Genomic DNA, 20091 nt, shown 5'->3' with positions numbered 1-20091 from the left:
AGAAAAAAACCCCATAGCCACCAGATGTTGCTTCTGAACAAAACCTTATAGTAGGAAAGAAGGATTCCTGAAGGGGCAACAAACTCATGTGAAAATGTCTGTAAGGTGAAAAATAATTTGCTGTTTACATGCTGTTTATTCCAGGTGTGAAGAGTAAATCCCAACACTTTGATAAGTGTCATCTATTTAGAAAGTGTGTGCAAGTGTAGGGTTCAAAAACAATGTAACCAGGCTCTCTGCTCTTCCTGTTCAACAGACAGCTGCCTCTCCCTGTGCAGCGCCTACCTCAACCGTGAGACATGATGATGAAGGTCAGAGTGAACTGATTTGGCTGTATGGAGAGTCTTGTCACCAGAGATGCCTTTAACTCTGGCAAAGTGGATATTGTTGTCATCAGTGACCCCTTCATTGACCTTAACTACATGGTCTACATGTTCCAGTATGATTATATTCTTGGCAATTTTGAAGGCAAAGTCAATGCTGAGAATGGGAAGTTTGTCATCAATGGAAAGTCCATCTCCATCTTCCAGGAGTGAGATCCTGCCAATATCAAACAGGGTAATGCTTGTGCTGAATGTGTTGTGGAGTTCGCTGGTGTCTTCACTGTCTTGGAGAAGCTGGGTTCACCTGAAGGGTGGAGTCAAGAGGTTCATCACCTCTGCCCATTCTGTGCATGTCCCCATGTTTGTGATGGTCATGAACGATGACAAGTATGACAACTCCCTCAAATAGTCAGCAATGCCACTTATACCACCAACTTCTTGGCCCCCCTGGCATCACAGAGGGAGTCATGACTATAGCCCATGCCATCACTACCATCAAGAACACTGTGGATGGCCCCTTTGGCAAGCTGTGGTGTGATGGATGAGGGACTGCCCAGAACATGATCCCTGCTTCAACTAGCACTGCCAAGGCTGTGGGCAAGGTCATCTCTGACTTGAATGGGAAGTTCACTGGCATGGCCTTCTGTCCCCACCCTCAATGCGTTGGTTGTGGATCTGACCTGCCACTTACAGAAAGCTGCCAAATACAATGACAACAAGAAGGTTGTGAAGCAGGGCATCAGAGGGCCCTCTTAAGGGCATCCTGAGAAAGTTGATTCCTGGAACTTTAACAATGACACTTATTCCTCCACCTTCAGTGCTGGGGCTGGCATTGCCCTTGATGGCCAGTTTGTCAAGCTCATTTTCTGGTATGACAACAAATTTGGTTAGAGCAACAGGGCAGTAGACATTATGGTCCACAGGGCCTCCAAGGGGTAAGAGCCCTTGGACCACAAGCCCTAGTGAGAGAGAGGCCCTCAACTGCTGGAGAGTCCTTGCCCTAAATTGATCTCCTAATACACTGAGAATCTCCTGATCTCCACTGTTTCCATCCCAGACCCTTTGAAGAAGGGGAGGGGCTTAGGAAGCCCTAGCTCATCATGCACCATCAATAAAGTTCACTGTATGCAGAAAAAAAAGGGAGGAAGGAAGGAAGGAAGGAAGGAAGGAAGGAAGGAAGGAAGGAAGGAAGGAAGGAAGGAAGGAGAAAGAAATGCAACCATCAATAGTAACTACCATGTAGCAACTTCCATCTGCTCAGAATTCATAGCTACTCTTTAGAATGCTTGACTAATAGAAGCCATATAATATGGCAAATAAGGTGTGGGGTTTTGATATGGAGTTTTAAACTTTGGTTCAAGTATGAGGCCTGACACCTGATGTGGGGCCTTTGGGTATCCAGTATAGGAAGATGGCAAAAGCCAAGTTCTGCACCTGAGCTCGAGGGGAAAAGTCCACATTGGAATGGCAGGATGAATGAATGTGGGGAGAAAAGAACTGTTCAATATAAATATTTTGAAAATTATTGCTAGGTGATTGATCAATTGGAACATTTGTGGAGGGAAAGAGAAGAGTAATCGGTTCACACAAAACAGTAAATACACTTTTTTAAAATCAAGCAATTATAAATTCCAGGAAAAACAATGTATATGAAATGACACAAAATTATGGTAAATTTTGTGTCAACTACCTGGCTTAGTAGTGAACAATACTTATGAGGAGTAGCAGAGTTTGCCACGCCAAAATAGACCTCTTTTGGGACAGATTATTTTAAGCACTGTATTTTTAAGAAACAAATGATTCAGAAAGAACCTTTGATCTTCTCCCAAGCTGCCCAAAAGAGTTTAAATAGAGGACCTGCTTCGGGAATGGAGCTACTATAGTAGACAACTATAGTTTAATATGAACTTCTGTAATAGATCGGGAGGAGACTAGTAAAGACCCATTTGATTAAGTCTTCTCTGTGTCCAGTCATTAAAGATGGCCCAGCAAACATTTAGTTACCAAACGTTTGCATCTATCTCCATATGAATTGCCTTTCTGTCCTTTGAAGTCCTAAAGGCAGTACCCTCCTCCTACCTTCAACCTTAACTGTCCCATCTGCCCTCTGGTCCTATATTCTTATGTAACTCTCATATGTACATATGTCATAAATTTGGTTATTTTTCCTGTTAGTCAGTCTCATGTTAATTTGATTATTAGACCAGCTAGAAGAACTTTGAGGGGAAAAAGGGGAAATTTTCCACTCACCACACTTACACACTTATTATAAACATAATCTATTAATTTAACCCCCAAATGCGATATAATTACACTGAAAGTATAGGAGAGAGATAGTAGGAAGAAAGTGGCAGTGTGTTGGCAAAATTCTCAACTATAATAATAGTGATTATTAGAAACTATCTAAAATGGATGACTCAAGAAACAGCAGCATGACTATGTTATTTAAAATTGGAGGCAAAAGCCAATAGAAACTACAAAGGGTTGAGAGAGGTTACCTGTGTGGGACTGAAGAGGTGAAGAAAGTAAATCAGGGGGCTGCTATTGTTTGATAAACCTTTTACCACTTTTTTTAAACTATGGAAACAGATTACTCTGATAAATAACCTTAAAAGATAATATATTTAAAGTGCTTAGCATGGTACTTGGCAATGAAGTGTATAGTGAGTGTTAGCCATCATTATAGAATTAGAACCAATATGAAAGGTTTATCTTCTCTATTCTCTTGCTGTTAGCCAACACGGTACCTAAATTCCCCCAGAGGGTGGGCCATTTTGCAATGTAAATCTGGTGATTCAGCCAGTACCAACTAGCTGTGTTACACTGGCTAAGACGCTCTTCCATAGTCCATACTGACCTCAGCAATATAGAATATCAGGGTCTATCCTGGATACAATTACCAAATAGGGAACTTTAAAAATTTTTAAGTATATTTTATAGATTATGCTATTACAGTTCTCTCTTTTTTTCTCCCCTCCCCCTCCTCCCTGCATGCTGAGAACCCTGCATGTGATCTCCATTTCTGTGATTCTGTTCCTGTTCTAGTTGTAGTTGTTTGCTTAGTTTATTTTTGTTTTTAGCTTCAGTTATTGATAGTTATGAGTTTGTTGTTATTCTACTGTTCATAGTTTTGATCTTCTATTTCTTAGATAAGTCCTTTTAACATTTCATATAATAAAGGACTTGGTAATGATGAACTCCTTTAACTTGACTTTATCTGGGAAGCACTCTTCACCTGCCCTTCCATTCTAAATGATAGCTTTGCTGCATAGAGTAATCTAGGTTGTATGTCCTTGCTTTTCATGACTTTGAATACTTCTTTCCAGCCCCTTCTTGTCTGCAAGATTTCTTTTGAGAAATCAGCTGACAGTCTTATGGGCACTCCTTTGTATGTAAGTGTCTCCTTTTCTCTTGCTGCTCTTAAGATTCTCTTCTTATCTTTAATCTTGAGTAATGTAGTAATGGTGTGTCTCGGTGTGTTCCTCTTTGGGTCCAACTTCTTTGGGACTCTTTGGGCTTCCTGGACTTGCATGTCTAGTGCCTTCACCAGATTGAAAAAATTTTCCTTCATTATTTGTTCAAATAAGTTTTCAATTTCTTGTTCTTCCTCTTCATCTTCTGGCACCCCTGTGATTCAGATGTTGGAATGTTTATAGTTATCCTGGAGGTTCCTAAGCCTCTCTTCATTTTTTTTGAATTCTTGTTTCTTCATTCTGTTATGGTTGAATATTTCTTTCTTTCTTCTTCTTTAAATCATTGATTTGAGTCCTGGTTTCCTTCCCTTCACTGTTGGTTCCCTGTATATTTTTCTTTATTTCTCTTTGCATAGCCTTCATTTTTTCCTGTATTTTGCGACCATGCTGAACCATTTCTGTGAGCATCCTGATGACCAGTGTTTTGAACTGTGCATCTGATAGGTTGGCTATCTCTTCATGGCTTAGTTCTATTTTTGGACCTTTGATCTGTTCTTTCATTTGGGCCATATTTCTTTGTCTTGGTGTGCTTGTTATGTTGTAAGGGGCAGAGCCTTAGGTATTTGCCAGGGTAACCCATTTTACTGCACTGTGGCTCTGTAGGTTGGGGAGGGGTCAGAGAAGGAACAATGGTGCTTGCTCAGGTCTCGATTGGCTTTCAGTCACTTTCCCCCACCACCTATGAGCAAATTGTGCCCTTCTGGTGCTGTTTCCAGGGTGGATTGGTGTGTATACATTCTAGGATCCCGTGGAACCCTTCAGTGGACTCTCCTATGAAACTGGGAGTTTCTCCTGCTGCTGCAACCCCCACAGGTTTTTACAGCTAGAGGTTTTGAAGCTTTAGTTTCTTATGCTGGAACCCTGGGTTACATGGTCTGTCTTGCTCCCCAGTTGTTTCTCCTGGCTTATCTGCCTTCAGATGTGGCCTATCCTGGTCTGACAGCCACCCCCTCATCTGCCTGTCCTCCAGCCACCACTTTGTTTTGTGTCCTCACTACCCCGGCTTCCTACCTCCACTCCTCCTACCAGTCTCGATGAATATTTCTTCTTTAACTCTTTGGTTGTTAGACTTCCATACAGTTCTTTTTTTCTGACAGTTCTGGTTGTTTTTGTTGTTGTTGTTTTTAAGTTTGTTATCCTTCTTTTAGTTATGCAAGGAAGCAAAGCATATCTACCTACACCTCCATCTTGGCCAGAAGCAGAGCATTTTATTATTCATGCAAAATCTTCCCAAATAGTTTTTTCTTTTATCACAGTGACTGGTTATATTTGAAACAGTGGATGCTCTGTTAGTCTAATCCTGGAGTGATGAAAAAGAGAACCAAGTCTCCAGTTCTATTCTACAAGTTCCCTTTTTCATTACACATCATAAGCATGTAGTTCTGTAACAAAACAGTATCACAGTCTAGCACACCATATGACATTTTATGTGAAATGTTCAAATTAAAACTATAAATCATTATACCTATATTATTACCCTACCAGACAAACTCAAGCAGGCCTTACTTCTGCTGGATCTTGTATATTCCATTGTATTGCCCACAAAAATAATGTCATTTTTTGTTAGTAATACCTTGAAGTTGTTTCTTAGTATAGTGTAATCTAGCCTATCCTGACTGATACAGTACTTATTGTCTGGGGAAATAATAATAATATTTGCTTTCCTCTGCTCCATCCTCTCCCAAGAATTTCCAAAGACATAGAGATAAAGAGATAAGAGATAAAGTTAAATAAACTTCAAGGGTGGCTTTGAATGGGAAATATAAGAAATGAAGCCTACTGATATATATAGAGTTCCAATTTCCACCCAACTCTTTGCCTTTGGAATGGGAAGTTTTGTTTATGCTTTGGATATAAGGATAGATGCCCTTGTTTCCATTGGCATCATTGCTGCTGAGTTGTTGCTCAGCATCAGTAGCCTGGGCTTCTAGGGCTGAGGTTCAAGGTCATTTTGTATAATAAGGATGTCTCTCATCTTTGCACAGTTTTCTGCCCAGGGTGACGTGCTTTCACATATCTTATTTCTTTGATACATCACAACAATCCAGTGAGGTTGGTGTTATAATTAGTCTTATTTTACAAATGAGGAAATGAGAGGTCAGAAGGGTTACAAGACATGTGCAAGATCACACAATTAGTAAATTTTAGAGACAGGTTTCAATTGGGGGTCTGCTGACACCAACTAATGAATTTTTTTCTGCACAACAGCTTGCCTCCCCTGCTCCCCCTTTTCTTACCTAGAGGTTGGTTCAGTCTGCCTTTCTAAATACACTTAGAAACAGTTTTCAATTCATTATAGTGATAGCTTTAGGGACAAAGTATGAAAGATACCAATTCATAGGAAATTTTCCTCAGTCATCAGCAGGAATGTGGGAAGTATTGTTATAACCATCAAAATATGCCTATATCCATTGCTTCATGCCTACAGAGACTGGATTTTGACTTTGAGGAACTTGCTCATTCTGGAATACACTGGACAAGGGTACACTTTCTCCACATCTCTTTGGTACAGGTCAAATGCCTCCTTTTCCATGGAGCCCTACCTGATTACCCAGAATCTCCATGTTCCTGCAGCACATACAATACTAGTGGTTTGATTCTTATCTGACAGTGCTCTAGTATGGTTAGTGGTGAACATGTCTGACTTCCTCCCTAAAACCTAAGCTCTTGGGTAGTAGAGACTGCAGCTTACTTTACTCAGTGTAGCAGAGTGAAAGGCCCTGGGTTCTAGCCTGCCTTATGTCATTAGCTAAACTCTGTAGCCTTTGACAAATCACGTAACTTCTCTCAGCCTCAATTTTCTCTTCTATAAACATGAGACTTGAATCCACACAGGATTTAAGGGTCTGTGATTTCCCCTACAGTTATATGTGAACGTTTATATCTATGTAAAATACCTTCACAGATGGACCAAAATATTCATCAGATTCTTAAAGGGGTCTGTGATGAAAAAAAAGCTTACAAACTGACCCATTAAAGAATTTATACATTTCTTTCATGCTCTAACACTTTAAGAAATTTTTTAAAAATTCATTAATCAGTGAAGCAGAACAGAGAGCCCCCCAAAACAGACCTACACTTACGTAGTCATTTGATTTCTGACAAAATTGCAAAAGCCATCTAACAGGGGAAAGAAAGTCTTTCAACAATTTTTTTCTGAAACAACTGGTTATTTATATGAAAAATAATTTACCTTGACCCTTGACTCATACCATATACAAAAATTAATTTGAGATGGATTGTAGACCTGAATGTAAAAGCTAAAACTCTAAATAAGTCTTCTAGAAAAAAAAACCTAGGAAAGCTTCATGACTTGGGAGTAGGTAGGTAAAGGCATCTTAGAATACTGAAAATAACCACAAAAATTTTTAAAAATAATTAAAACTTAGATTTTTACCAAAATAGAAAATTTTGCCCATCAAAAGACATGATTATAAAAACAAATAAGCCACCCGCAAACTGAAAGAAAATATTTGCAAACCTTATCTGACAGAGAACTGGGATCCAGGTTGTATAAAGAACTGCTACACCTTGATAATGAAAAAACAAACAACATAATAAAAAATTTGGGAGAATATTTCACCAGTTATTTCAGTAAGGAAAATTTACAAATGGAAGCATATGAAAAAAAATGCTCACCAATAAGCTACAAGTACACATCTGTTAGAATGACTAAAATGAAAAAGGCTGAAAACATTAAATTTTGGCAAAGATGGGGAACAACCATAATTCTCATACATTGTTGGAGGCAATGAGCAACCACTTTGGAGACAGATCTGTTAGACTTTTTTTAAAAATCAAGCAACATGACCAAGCAATATGACTCAGTTATTTATCCAAGAGAAGTAAAAACATATCTACAAAGAATGTTACAGAAGCATGATCATAGCAGCCTTATTCCTTATTGAGTATAGCCTCCAACCTGGAGTCAGCCCAGGTGCCCATGAACAATAAGAGCATGGATACATGCAAAGAAATAGTGCTCAACAACAAAAAGGAACAAACTTCTGAGACATGCATCAACATGCATAAATCTCAAAAACATTTTGCCTTGCATAATGAAAGAAGTCTTACACAAAAGGTATATCCTGTACTATTACATTTATATGAACTTCTGTAATAGGCAAAACCAATACAGAGTAAACAAATAACAATAGTGGTTGTTTTTATAGGATGGGAAAGGGGCTAAATTGGGAGAGGCACAGGGAAACTTTCTGGGGTGATGGTGGATTATACAGGTGTATGCATTTGTCAAAAGTCATTGAATGATACATTTAACATTTGTGCACTTTATGACATGTAAATTTTACATCCCCTCTCAAATGAAGCAACCATGAACAGATATTGAAATCTAATGATATGCATGTTGAAGTGTTTCAGGGTGACCTACTCTTGTCTGCAACTTATTTTCAAGCTCATCCAATAACATAAGATAGACTGATGGAGGGTATAAGAGAAGATTCCATGGACTGGTACATAATAAATTAATATAGCAAAATGTTAATTGTAGAACCTAACTGGTGAGCATTTGGGTGTTTGCTATACAATTCTTTCAACTTTTTGTTATGTTTGAAAATTTTTATAATAAAATGTTGGGGAAAAAAATTCAGTTGCAAAGCTACCAACCAACCAACTGACCAATCAATTAGTAAATCAGCTAATACAGTGTTTCCCAAATTTTACTCATTTGGATACTCCTTGTACCATTATTTAAAATATAGAGTTCTGACAAAGATGGAGGCATAGGTAGAAACCCTTCACTTCCTCACATAACCAAAAGGAGGATAACAACCAATCTAAAATTAGTAAACAACCAGAAGTACCAGAAAATCAAACTGCATGGAGCTCAGACAACCAAGGAGTTAAAAAATAGTCAACCAGAACAACCAGACCAATAACCCATGGTAAGGCTACAGACCCTGAGAGCGGGGCTAACTGACCAGGAAACTGAGACTCGGAGTTGACTGTGGACTATGGCAGGGGTTGCCGTGGTAAGAGAAACTCCCAGTCAAGGGGAGTTTCCATACAAGGGTTCAGTGGAAAGTGGGCTAGAATCTAACAGGTGAGCTGCATTGTTCCCTCTCTAACTCCTCCCTCACAGGCAGCATGCAGCACAGCAAGGAGGGTTGTCCTGCCCTGGTGAATACCTAAAACCCTGCCCCCTTACAACTTAACAGGTGGTCCTAGACAAAGAAATATGGCCCAAATGAAAGAGCAGAGCAAAACTTCAGAAAGGGAGCTAAGCAATGAGGAGATTGCCAACCTATCTGATGGAGAATTTAAAGCCTGGTAATCAAAATGCTCACAGAACTGATTGAGCTAGGTCGAAAAATGAAAAAAAACAAAAGATACCCAGAATGAAATAAAATATTCAGGGAACCAACAGTGACATGAAGAAAACCAGGACTCAAATCAATGATTGGAACAAAAGGAAGAAATAAACATCCAACCACAACAGAATTAAGAAACAAGAATTCAAAAAAGTGAAGAGAGCCTCACAAACCTCTGGGACAACCTGAAACATTCCAACATCTGAATTACAGGGGTGCCAGAAGGAGAAGAACAACAGCAAGAAATTGAAAACTTATTTGAACAAATAATGAAGGAGAACCCTATTCTGGTGAAAGAAATAGACTTCCAGGAAGTCCTGGGAGCCCAGAGAGTCCCAAAGAAGTTGGACCCAAGGAGGAACACACCAAGACACATCATAATTACATTACTCAAGATTAAAGATAATGGAGAAAAGATGGCAGCTAGGTAAGAGGGAGCAGATTCCACTTCCCCCTACACATGGGAGAGAAACCTGGCCGATCTACGGAGGAGCAGAGCAGAGAGCCAAGGGTACCACAGCATATATGAAAATAGGAGATCAAAAATTGTAGCAGATATTGAAAAACCAGACAGTAAGGAGAGTGCTTCAGGACAACATGGGCCAGCCACAGGGCTCTTGAGTGAGAGCTGGGGCAGCGCTCCCTTCCCAGCCAAGCAGGGTTTAAGCAGCACTGGGAGAGGCCTGGTTGCTTGAAGTCATAGAGAGGGGAGTAAGGACAGAGTGGCAAAGACACGGGCTGTGAGCACCCATGCATAGCCCTGGGAAGACTGCACCCGAGCTCGTGGGACAGAGGCAGCCTGGTTGGGTGCATGCACCCACAACCCGGGGACAGAGAGCTTTGTGGAACACCCAGGAAACACACCCATAAACTCAGAGAAAGCACACGTGTGCCTCAGGACACCCGGATTCCACATCTGTAAACCCACCTCTCAGCCTGCTGCAGCCAGCAAGAAAAGGAAAATTGGTTTGGCCAGTTTGAAACCAGCAAGAGGTTTTTTGTTGTTGTTTTGTGTTTTTTTTTAATTAAATAAATTTATTTATTTTTTTTGAATTGTTTATGCTGTTACAGTTGTTCTATTCCCCCCTTCATTCCCCTCCACCCTGCCCCCCCAATCCCCCCATTACCCCCCCTTTAGCTTATGTCCATGTGTCTCAAGTCCTTTAGGTTCTGTATTTCCCATACTATTCTTGCCCCCCCCCCATCTATTTTCTATCTACTGTCTATGCTACTTGTTTTCTGTACCTTCTCTCCCCGTCTTCTCCTCCCACTCCCCTGTTGCTAACCCTCCTTGAGATCTTCATTTCTATGTTTCCACTCCTGATCTAGCCGTCCTTTTAGTTTGCTTTCATTTTAGGTGTGGTTGTTAATAACTGTGAGCTTGTTGTCCTTTCACTGTTCATGTTTCTTTAACTTCTTTTTCTTAGATAAGTCCCTTTAACATTTCATATAATAAGGGCTTGGTGATGATGAACTCCTTGAATTTGGTCTTATCTGAGAAGCACCTTATCTGTCCTTCCGTTCTAAATGAAAGTTTTGCTGGGTAGAGCAATCTTGGTTGTAGGTCTTTAGTTTTCATGACTTGGAATATTTCTTTCCAGCCCCTTCTTGCCTGTAAGGTCTCTTTTGAGAAATCTGCTGACAGCCTGATGGGGACTCCTTTGTAGGTGATTGTCCCCTTAGCTCTTGCTGCTTCCAGGATTCTCTCCTTCGTTTTAATTTTGGCTAATGTAATTATGATATGCCTTGGTGTGTTCCTTCTTGAGTCCAACTTTTTTGGTACTCTCTGGGCTTCTTGGATTTCTTGGAAGTCTGTTTCCTTTGCCAGATTGGGGAAATTTTCTTTTATTATTTGTTCAAATAGTTTTTCCACTGGTGGTTGTGTCTTTCCCCCTTCTGGTACCCCTATAATTCGGATATTGGAGCGTTTATAGATGTCCTGGAAGTTCCTAAGCTTCTCCTCATTTTTCTGAATTCATATTTCTTCATTCCTTTCTGATTGATCATTTTTTTCTTCCTTCTGGTTCACTCCATTGAGTTGAGTCCCAGTTTCTTTTTCATCTCTATGGGTTTCCTGTGGAATTCCATTCATTTCCCTTAATTTAGCCTTCATATGTTTCTCTAATTTGTGGCTATAGTCCACCAGATCTGTGAGGAAGCTGACGACCAGTGTTTTAAACTGTGCGTCTGAGAGATTTGCTATTTCTTCGTCACTTAGATTTATCTCCGGGACTTTGAGGTCCCCCTGCGACATTTTTGGTCTGTTCTGGCCCTTTAAGTGAGAGAAGCGGCGCCTTGGAGTCCCAGGTCGCTGGGTTGTGACACTGTATGTGGGGGCGTGGTCAGAGCGGGGAAAATGGCGCCGCCGCCGGTCCCCCCCCCCCTCACTCCCTCACCCGCGCGTAACCGGGCACCCACAGTCAACTCGCTGCCACCACCTCCCCACTGACTCCTCCGTAGTCGCTCACCCGGTGGGCTGCTCACTAGGTCCAATCCTGGGTTTGGAACCTGTGCGACTGGATTCGCCAGACTGGATTCCGCGCCGCGCCCGGGTCGATCGAGTTCTCCTTTGTAACTCCTCACCCGCCGCCGGTTTCGCCCCTTACGGGTCGGGCCTAAGAATTTGTTGTTTGCGGACTTCCGAAAAGTTCAGTTTTCCGTGTTCTGGTTGTGTTTTCTGATGCTAATATTTAGTTGTCCTTAAACTTGGTTGTGAGAGGAGGCAGGCACATCCACCTTAATCCTCCATCTTGGCGGAAGTCGTTGTTTTGTGTTTTTGTTTTTTTGTTTGCTTGTTTGATTTTTTAAAGTAATTTTTTACTTTTAATTTTTATTATTTTTTATCTCAATTCCTTTTGCTTCTCTTTCCTCCATTCTCATTTTATTCCTTCTTTCTTTCTTTCCAATTTTATCTCTTGTACCTTCCTTAGTCTGTTTTTTTAATACGCACAAATGAGACAAAAAAAACCTGGAACAGTGAATACACCAGAATTGGACCCAAAGAGGGGGCATCCCGACAGCTGAGACAGAGAGACAAATATCACATTGCTATTACAGAGAACCTGCAAGATATGCATATTTGTATTATTATTTTTTCATTATTCATACATCTTTTATTTGAATAATATTTTTGTATTCTTCTTTCTGTTTAGTCTTCTTTGCTTGGCTGGTTATATTTTATCATTTGACAGGTTTCCCCTATTCTCTCATTCATAGTGTATTGCTAGTTTACTGTCATAGTGTATTGCTAATGTGCTGTCCTTCACTTCTCTTGTGTTCCATTAGCACACTACTCAAGGTCCTTTACTCCCTATTCTTGGTATCTAGATCTTATAGATTCTGTCATATGATTGTTGCTCTAATATTATTGTAAATACTATACAACACCCCTCCCAGATCTTAGCCCACTTCACAGTTTCCTGAACTCTATTACTGTAGTGGTTAATTCTATTCTCTCACAAACTACACCTGTTTACTATCCTTTATTCTCACCTTATGTCAGAATCTGACCTCCCACAACCTCACTGCTTTCTAGATCCAACTCACAATCCCTCTCTCCACAACAAGAGTCTTATCTTCTTTCCATCCTTTCTAAAAAGTGGCTAGTTGGGTGGAATATCATGGTTAACACTATACATAGCCAAAGGATCTCCTATCTCTTCCTTAATGGCTTCTACTATAAATAGCATAGAATACTCTCTTGCTATCTTAAACCATTTTGTCTTACCCCTCCAAATGATCACAAAAAAGTGTAGGTGGATGCAGCGAACACAAGGATACCTGAAGGAGACTGCACCACTGAATCTTACAGGTATTCTACCATAGAAGTTCACACCATAAACCCATGGAGTCAGATGAGATCAATTTAAGAAGCTGAGGCTAACAAGAAGAGTCTCACAAAAAATTGAAAGATGAAGAAACAATCCCCAAACAAAAGGAAAGGAGGAAACCTCAGAAAATATGCTAAATGAAATAGAGGCAACTCAACTATCAGATATTGAGTTCAAAGCAATGGTTATTAGGAAGATCCATGAGCTCACAGCAAAATACCAGAAACTACAGGAAACTACAGGGAACTCACTGCAAACTATATCAAACTGAAAAAGGAAATAAAAACTATCAACAAGGGCCAAGAGAAAATTAAGAATACAATATCTGAACTGAAGAACACAGTAGAAGGAATCAAAATCTGGATAGATGAAGCAGAAAATCGGACCAGTGAGCTAGAGGACAAAGTAGAAAATAACACCCAGAAAGAGCAAGAAAAGAAAAAGAGGCTCAGAAAGAATGAAGAGGAATTAAGAAAAACACAAGACAATATGAAATGTAATAATATCTGAATAATAGGGATACCAGAAGGAGAAGAAAAAAAGGGATAGAAAACCTATTTGAAAAAGTAATAATGAAAAACTTTTCTAATTTGATGAGAGAAAAAGTCACAAATCCAGGAATCACAGAGAGTCCCAATCAAGAGGAACCCAAAGAGGCCCACTTTAAGACACATCATCATTAAACTGGCAAAATTCCAAGACAGAGAGAATTTTAAAGGCAGCAAGGGAGAAAAAGGAAATAACATACAAGGGAGCGCCAATAAGGTTAGCAACTGACTTCTCAATGGAAACACTCCAAACCAGAAGACAGTGGAAAGAAATATTCCACGTAATGAGAAGCAGATGGCTACAATCAAGGCTACTTTACCCAACAAGGCTCTCAATCAAGATGGAAGGCCAAATAAGAAGCTTTCCAGACAAAGGAAGTGTAAAAGAATAAACCTCCACCAAACCAGCTTTGCAAGACATGCTAAAGGGACTGCTTTAAGAAAAGGAAGGAAGAGAGAGAGAGAGAGAGAGAGAGGAACACAAGCATGAAAATGGCAATGAATACGTACCTATCAATAATAACCTTAAATGTAAATGGATTAAATGCTCCAATTAAAGACACAGAATAACTGAATAGATAAGAAAGCATGACCTGCACATATGCTACCTACAAGAGACCCACCTCAAGACAAAAGACATACACAGATTGAAAGTAAAGGGCTGGAAATGAATTTTCCAAGCAAATGGACAGGAAAAAAAAAAGCCAGGGTAGCAATACTCATATTAGACAAAATAGACTTCACAAAAAATTGGCCATAAAAGGAGACCCAGAAGGTCCTTTCATAATACTCAAGGGAAGAATCCACCAAGAAGACATAACTATTGTAAATATATATGCACCCAATGTAGGAGCACCTAAATACATAAAGAAAATCTTAGAGGACTTCAAGAAAGATATTGACAGCAACACAATTATAGGAGGGGATTTTAACACCCCACTATAAAAAATGGGCAGATCTTCCAAACAAAATATCAACAAAGATATGGTGACCTAGATGAAATGGACTAAACTGTATATATATATATGTCCCTTCATCCCAAAGAAGCTAAATACACATTCTTTTAAAATGCACAAGGAACATTTTCAAAGATAGACCACATGATAGGACACAAAACAAGCCTCAACAAATTCAAGAAAATTGAAATCATACCAAGCATTTTTTCTTACCACAAGGGACTGAAACTAGAAACCAACCCTAAGTGAAAAAACCCCAAACACTCAAAACCATGGAAATTGAATAGCATGCTATTAAACAATGAATGGGTCAAAAATGAAATTAGAGAAGAAATCGAAATGTTTCTGGAAACTAATGAAAATGAACTCACAACAATCCAAAACTTCTGGGCCACAATGAAGGCAGTCCTGAGAGGGAAGTTCATAGCAAAACAGGCCTACCTAAAGAAGATAGAAACATTTCAAACAAACAACCTAACCCTACACCTACAAGAACTCAACAATAACAGACAGCCCAAAGCTAGTAGAAGAAAGGAAGTAACCAAGAATCAGAGCAGAATTAAATGACATAGAGACTAAAAGCACAATTCTAAAAATCAATGAATCCAAGAGCTGGTTCTTTCAAAAGATAAACAAATCGACAAGTCTTTAAGCAGGCTCATCAAGAAAAAAACAAAGAGAACCCAAATAAACACAATCAGAAATGAAAGAGGGGAGATTACAACTGACACCACAGAAATACAAAGGATAATAAGAAATTAATATGAAGAACTGTATGCCAGGACATTTGAAAACCTAGGTGAAATGGACAAATTTCTAGAAAGATATAATCTTCCAAAACTCAATGAAGAAGAAGCAGAAAGCCTGAACAGGCCAATAACAGCAGATGAAATTGAAGCAGTAATCAAAACACTCCAGACACACAAACTCCCTGGACCAGATGGTTTCACAGGACAATTCTACAAAGCATTTAAGGAAGAGCTAACCCCTATTCTTCACAGACTATTCAAGAAAATCCAAAATGATGGAAGGCTCCCAAACTCTTTTCATGAAGCCAACATCATCCTAATCCCAAAACCAGATAAAGATGCAACAAAGAAAACTTCAGGCCAATATCACCTACGAACATAGATGCTAAAATCCTCAGCAAAATATTGGCAAACTGCATCCAACAATACATTAAAAAGATCATACACCATGACCAAGTGGGATTCATCCCAGGGATGCAAGGATGGTTCAATATTCACAAATCAGTAAATGTAATACATCACATAAACAAAAGCAAAGACAAAAATCACATGATCATATCAATAGATGCAGAAAAAGCTTTTGATAAGGTACAACACCCATTTATGACAAAGACACTCAGCAAAGTGGGAATATATGGAGCATTCCTCAATATAATAAAGGTCATATGTGAGAGACCTACAGCCAACATCATACTCAATGGGCAAAAACTAAGATCTTTTCCACTAAGATCAGGAACAAGATAAGGTTGTCCACTTTCACCACTTATATTGAATATAGTTTTGGAAGTCTTAGCCACAGCAATCAGACAAGAAAAGGAAATAGAAGGCAACCAAATCAGAAAGGAGGAAACAAAACTGTCACTGTTTGCAGATGACATGATAGCGTACATGAAAAATCCCATAGACTCCACCCCAAAACTGTTCGACCTAATAAATGAACTTGGCAAAACAGAAGGATACAAAGTCAATATCAAGAAATCAAAGGTGTTTTTGTATACCAACAATGAAAAAGCAGAAGCAGAAATGAAGAAAAATATTCCATTTAATATATCAAAAAGAAAAATAAAATACCTTGGAATAAACTGAACCAAAGAGCTAAAAGACCTGTATGCAGAAAACTACACAACACTGAAGAAAGAAATCAAGAAAGACACAAACAAATGGAAACATATACCATGTTCATGGATGGGAAGAATTAACATCATGAAAATGTCCACACTGACTTTTGGCTAAGATGGAGACATAGATGGAAATACTGTTCCTACTCACACAACCAAAATTAAGGACAAAAAAGATTTGGAAACAAAAATACAACCAGAACAGACAGAAAATTGAACTGTACAGAAGTCCAACAACCATTCAACTCGACAGGTAGGAGGAGCAGAGTTGGCGACTGGTGGAGAGGTATTGCAGCAGGAAAAGGCAGTGGCAGCCAGACCCAGGAGCACAGATGGCACAGGGCTGACTGCTGTTACACATTCGTGTGCAGATAAATTAGGCCAAAATGGGCAGCAAGACAGACCGCACAACCCAGGGCCCCAGTGACAGTAATTAAAGCCTAAAACCACCGATTGAAAAGATGCTGGATTGTGGGAAGCTGCAGAGGGGACTGAAATCCAAAGGAAAGTGGAACAAGTGCCATAGCTCCCTCTCTGAACCTACCTCCACATACTGCATCAAAACCCAGCAACTGGGTTGCCCCGCCCTGGTGAACACCTAAACCTCTGCCCTTCCGTATGTAACAAGTGTGACCTGACCAAAAATGGCTCAATCAGGAGAACAAATCAAAGCCCCCGAGCCAATACTTTTAAGCACCCAAGAGATAGCTAACCTATCAGATGTACAGTTCAAAACACTGGTGATCAGGATGCTCACAGAACTGGTGGATTTTAGTCACAAATTAGATGAACAAATGAAGGCTAAACTAAGTGAAATGAAGGAAAATGCACAGGGAACCAATAGTGATGGAAAGGAAACTGGGACTCAAATCAATGGAGTGGACCAGAAGGAAGAAAGAAACAACCAAACAGAAAACAATGAGGAAACAAGAATTCAAAAAAAAAAATGAGGAGAGGCTTAGGAACCTCCAGGACATCTTTAAATGCTCCAACATCTGAATTATAGGGGTACCAGAAGGGGGAAAGTCACAGCCACCAGTGGAAAAATTATTTGAACAAATAAAAAAGAACTTCCCCAACCTGGCAAAGGAAATAGACTTCCAGGAAGTCCATGAAGCTTAGAGAATCCCAAAGAAGTGAACCCAAGAAGGAACACTTCCAGGCACATCACAATTACATTACCCAAGATTAAAATGAAGGCGAGAATTCTAGAAGGAGCAAGTGATAAGGGGACAGTCACCTACAAAGGACTTCCCATCAGACTGTCAGCAGATTTCTCAAAAGAGACCTTGCAGGCAAGAAGGGGCTGGAAAGAAGAATTCTAAGTCATGGAATGCAAGGACCTACATCCAAGATTGCTCTATCCAGCAAAGCTTTCATTTAGAATGGAAGGACAGATAAAGTGCTTCTCAGATAAGGTCAAGTTGAAGGAGTTCATCATCACCAAGCCCTTATTGTATGAAATGTTAAAGGGACTTATCTAAGAAAAAGAAGATAAAAAATATGAACAGTAAAAGGACAGAAAACTTACAGTTATTAACAATCGCATCTAAAACAAAAGCAAACTAAGCAGACATCTAAAATAGGAGTGGAGCCACAGAAATGGAGATCACATGGAAGGTTAGCAACAGGGGAGTGGGAGGAGGAGAAGGGGGACAAGATACAGAGAATATGTAGCATAGATGGTTGGGAGAAAATAGGGGGAGGGTAAGAGTAGTATGGGAAATGTAGAAGCTAAAGAACTTATGACACACAGACATGAAATAAAGAGAGGGAAGGTGGGTGGGAGGAGGTATGTAGGAAGAAGGGGAATGAAGGGGGGAATGGAACAACTGTAATGGCATAATCAATAAAATATATTTAAAAAATAATAAAAAACATCTATACTCCCCAAAGCAATTACAGACTCAACACAATACCTATTAAAGTACCCATGGCATATTTCATACACATGAAACAAACACTTCAAAAATTTATATGGAACCATAAATGACCCTAAATACCTGTTGCAATCTTGAGAAAGAAGAACAAAGTAGGAGGGATCACAATACCTGATACCAAACTGTATTACAAGGACACTGTAATCAAAACAGCCTGGTACTGGCATAAAAAACAGGCACAGAAACCAGTGGAAGAGAAAAGAAAGCCAAGAAATAAACCCAAGTCTCTATGGGCAATTAATATTCAACAAATGGTGCAGCAACATAAAATGAACTAAAAATAGCTTCTTCAACAAATGGTGTAGGGAGAACTGAACAGCTACGTAAAAAAAATGAAACTCAGGCACCAACTTCATACACAAAAATAAATTCAAGGTGGATAAAAGACTTAAATATAAACCGTGAAACCATTAAAGTCCTAGAGGAGAACATCGGCAAGAAAATCTCAGATATTTCACACAGCAACATTTTTACTGATATATCCCCTAGAGCAAGGAATATAAAGGAAAGAATAAACAAATGGGATCTCATCAAAATAAAAAGCTTCTGTATGGCTAAAGAAAACAGTATTAAATTAAAAAGACAACCTACTGTATGGGAAAACATATTTGCCAATGATACCTCAGACAAGGTTTTAATCTCCAAAATATACAAAGAACTTACATGACTCCACTCTAAGAAGACAACTAGTCCTGGCTGGTGTAGCTCAATGGATTGAGCGCGGGCCTGCGAACCAGACAATCGCGGTTCGATTCCCAGTCAGGGCACATTCCTGGGTTGCAGGCCAGTTCCCTGCAGGCCAATTCCCAGCAGGGGACGCATGAAAGGCAACCATACATTGATGTTTCTCTGGCTCTCTCCTTCCCTTCCCCTCTAAAGATAAATAAATAAAATTTGAAAAAAAAAAAAAAAAGAAGACAACTAACCCAATTAAAAAATGGGCAAAGGACTTGAACAGACAATTCTCCAAGGAGGACATACAGAGGATCCAGAGACACATGAAAAGATGCTCAATCTCGCTAGCTATCAGAGAGATGCAAACTAAAACCACAATGAGATACCACTTTATACCAGTCAGAATGTCTATCATAAACAAAGCAACAAACAACAAGTGTTAGAGAGGTTGTGCGGAAAAGGGCTCCCTAGTTCACTGTTGGAATTGCAGACTGGTACAACCATTATGGAAAACAATATGGAATTTTCTCAGAAAACTAAAAATGGACCTGCCTTATGACCCAGCAATTCCATTTCAATTCCATTTCTGGGATTATATCCTAAGAATCCTAAAACACCAATCCAAAAGAATCTATGCACCCCAATGTTCACAGCAGCACAATTTACAATAGCCAAGAGCTGGAAGCAACCTAGGAGCCCATCAGTAAGTAAATGGATCAAAAAATTGTGGTACATATACACAATGGAATTCTATTCAGCAGAAAGAAAGAAGGAGCTCCTACCCTTTGCAAGAGCTTGGATGGAACTAGAAAGCATTATGCTGAGTGAAATAAGCCAGGTGGTGAAAGACAAATACCATATGATCTCACCTTTAAGGGGAAGCTAAACAATGAAACAAACAAGCAAGCAAAATAAAAGCAAGGAGGACTTCCGCCAAGATGGGGGCATAGGTGGATGTGCTGTGCCTTCTCACACAACCAAGTTTAGAGAAAACTAAATATTAGCAACAGAAAACACAGCCAGAACACGGAAAATTGAACTTTTCGGAAGTCTGTTAACAACAAATTCTTCAGCCTGACCAGTAAGGGGCGAAACCAGTGGCTGGTGAAGTGGGGTTGTATAGGAGGACTCGGTCAGACGGACTCAGGC

The sequence above is a fragment of the Artibeus jamaicensis genome, unplaced genomic scaffold (assembly GCF_021234435.1).
Source record: "Artibeus jamaicensis isolate MK-2021 breed Jamaican fruit bat unplaced genomic scaffold, CSHL_Jam_final contig_585, whole genome shotgun sequence".
NCBI classification, from domain to species: domain Eukaryota; kingdom Metazoa; phylum Chordata; class Mammalia; order Chiroptera; family Phyllostomidae; genus Artibeus; species Artibeus jamaicensis.
The sequence above is the reverse complement of the archived record's forward strand: the minus strand, read 5'-3'. Positions refer to the sequence as shown.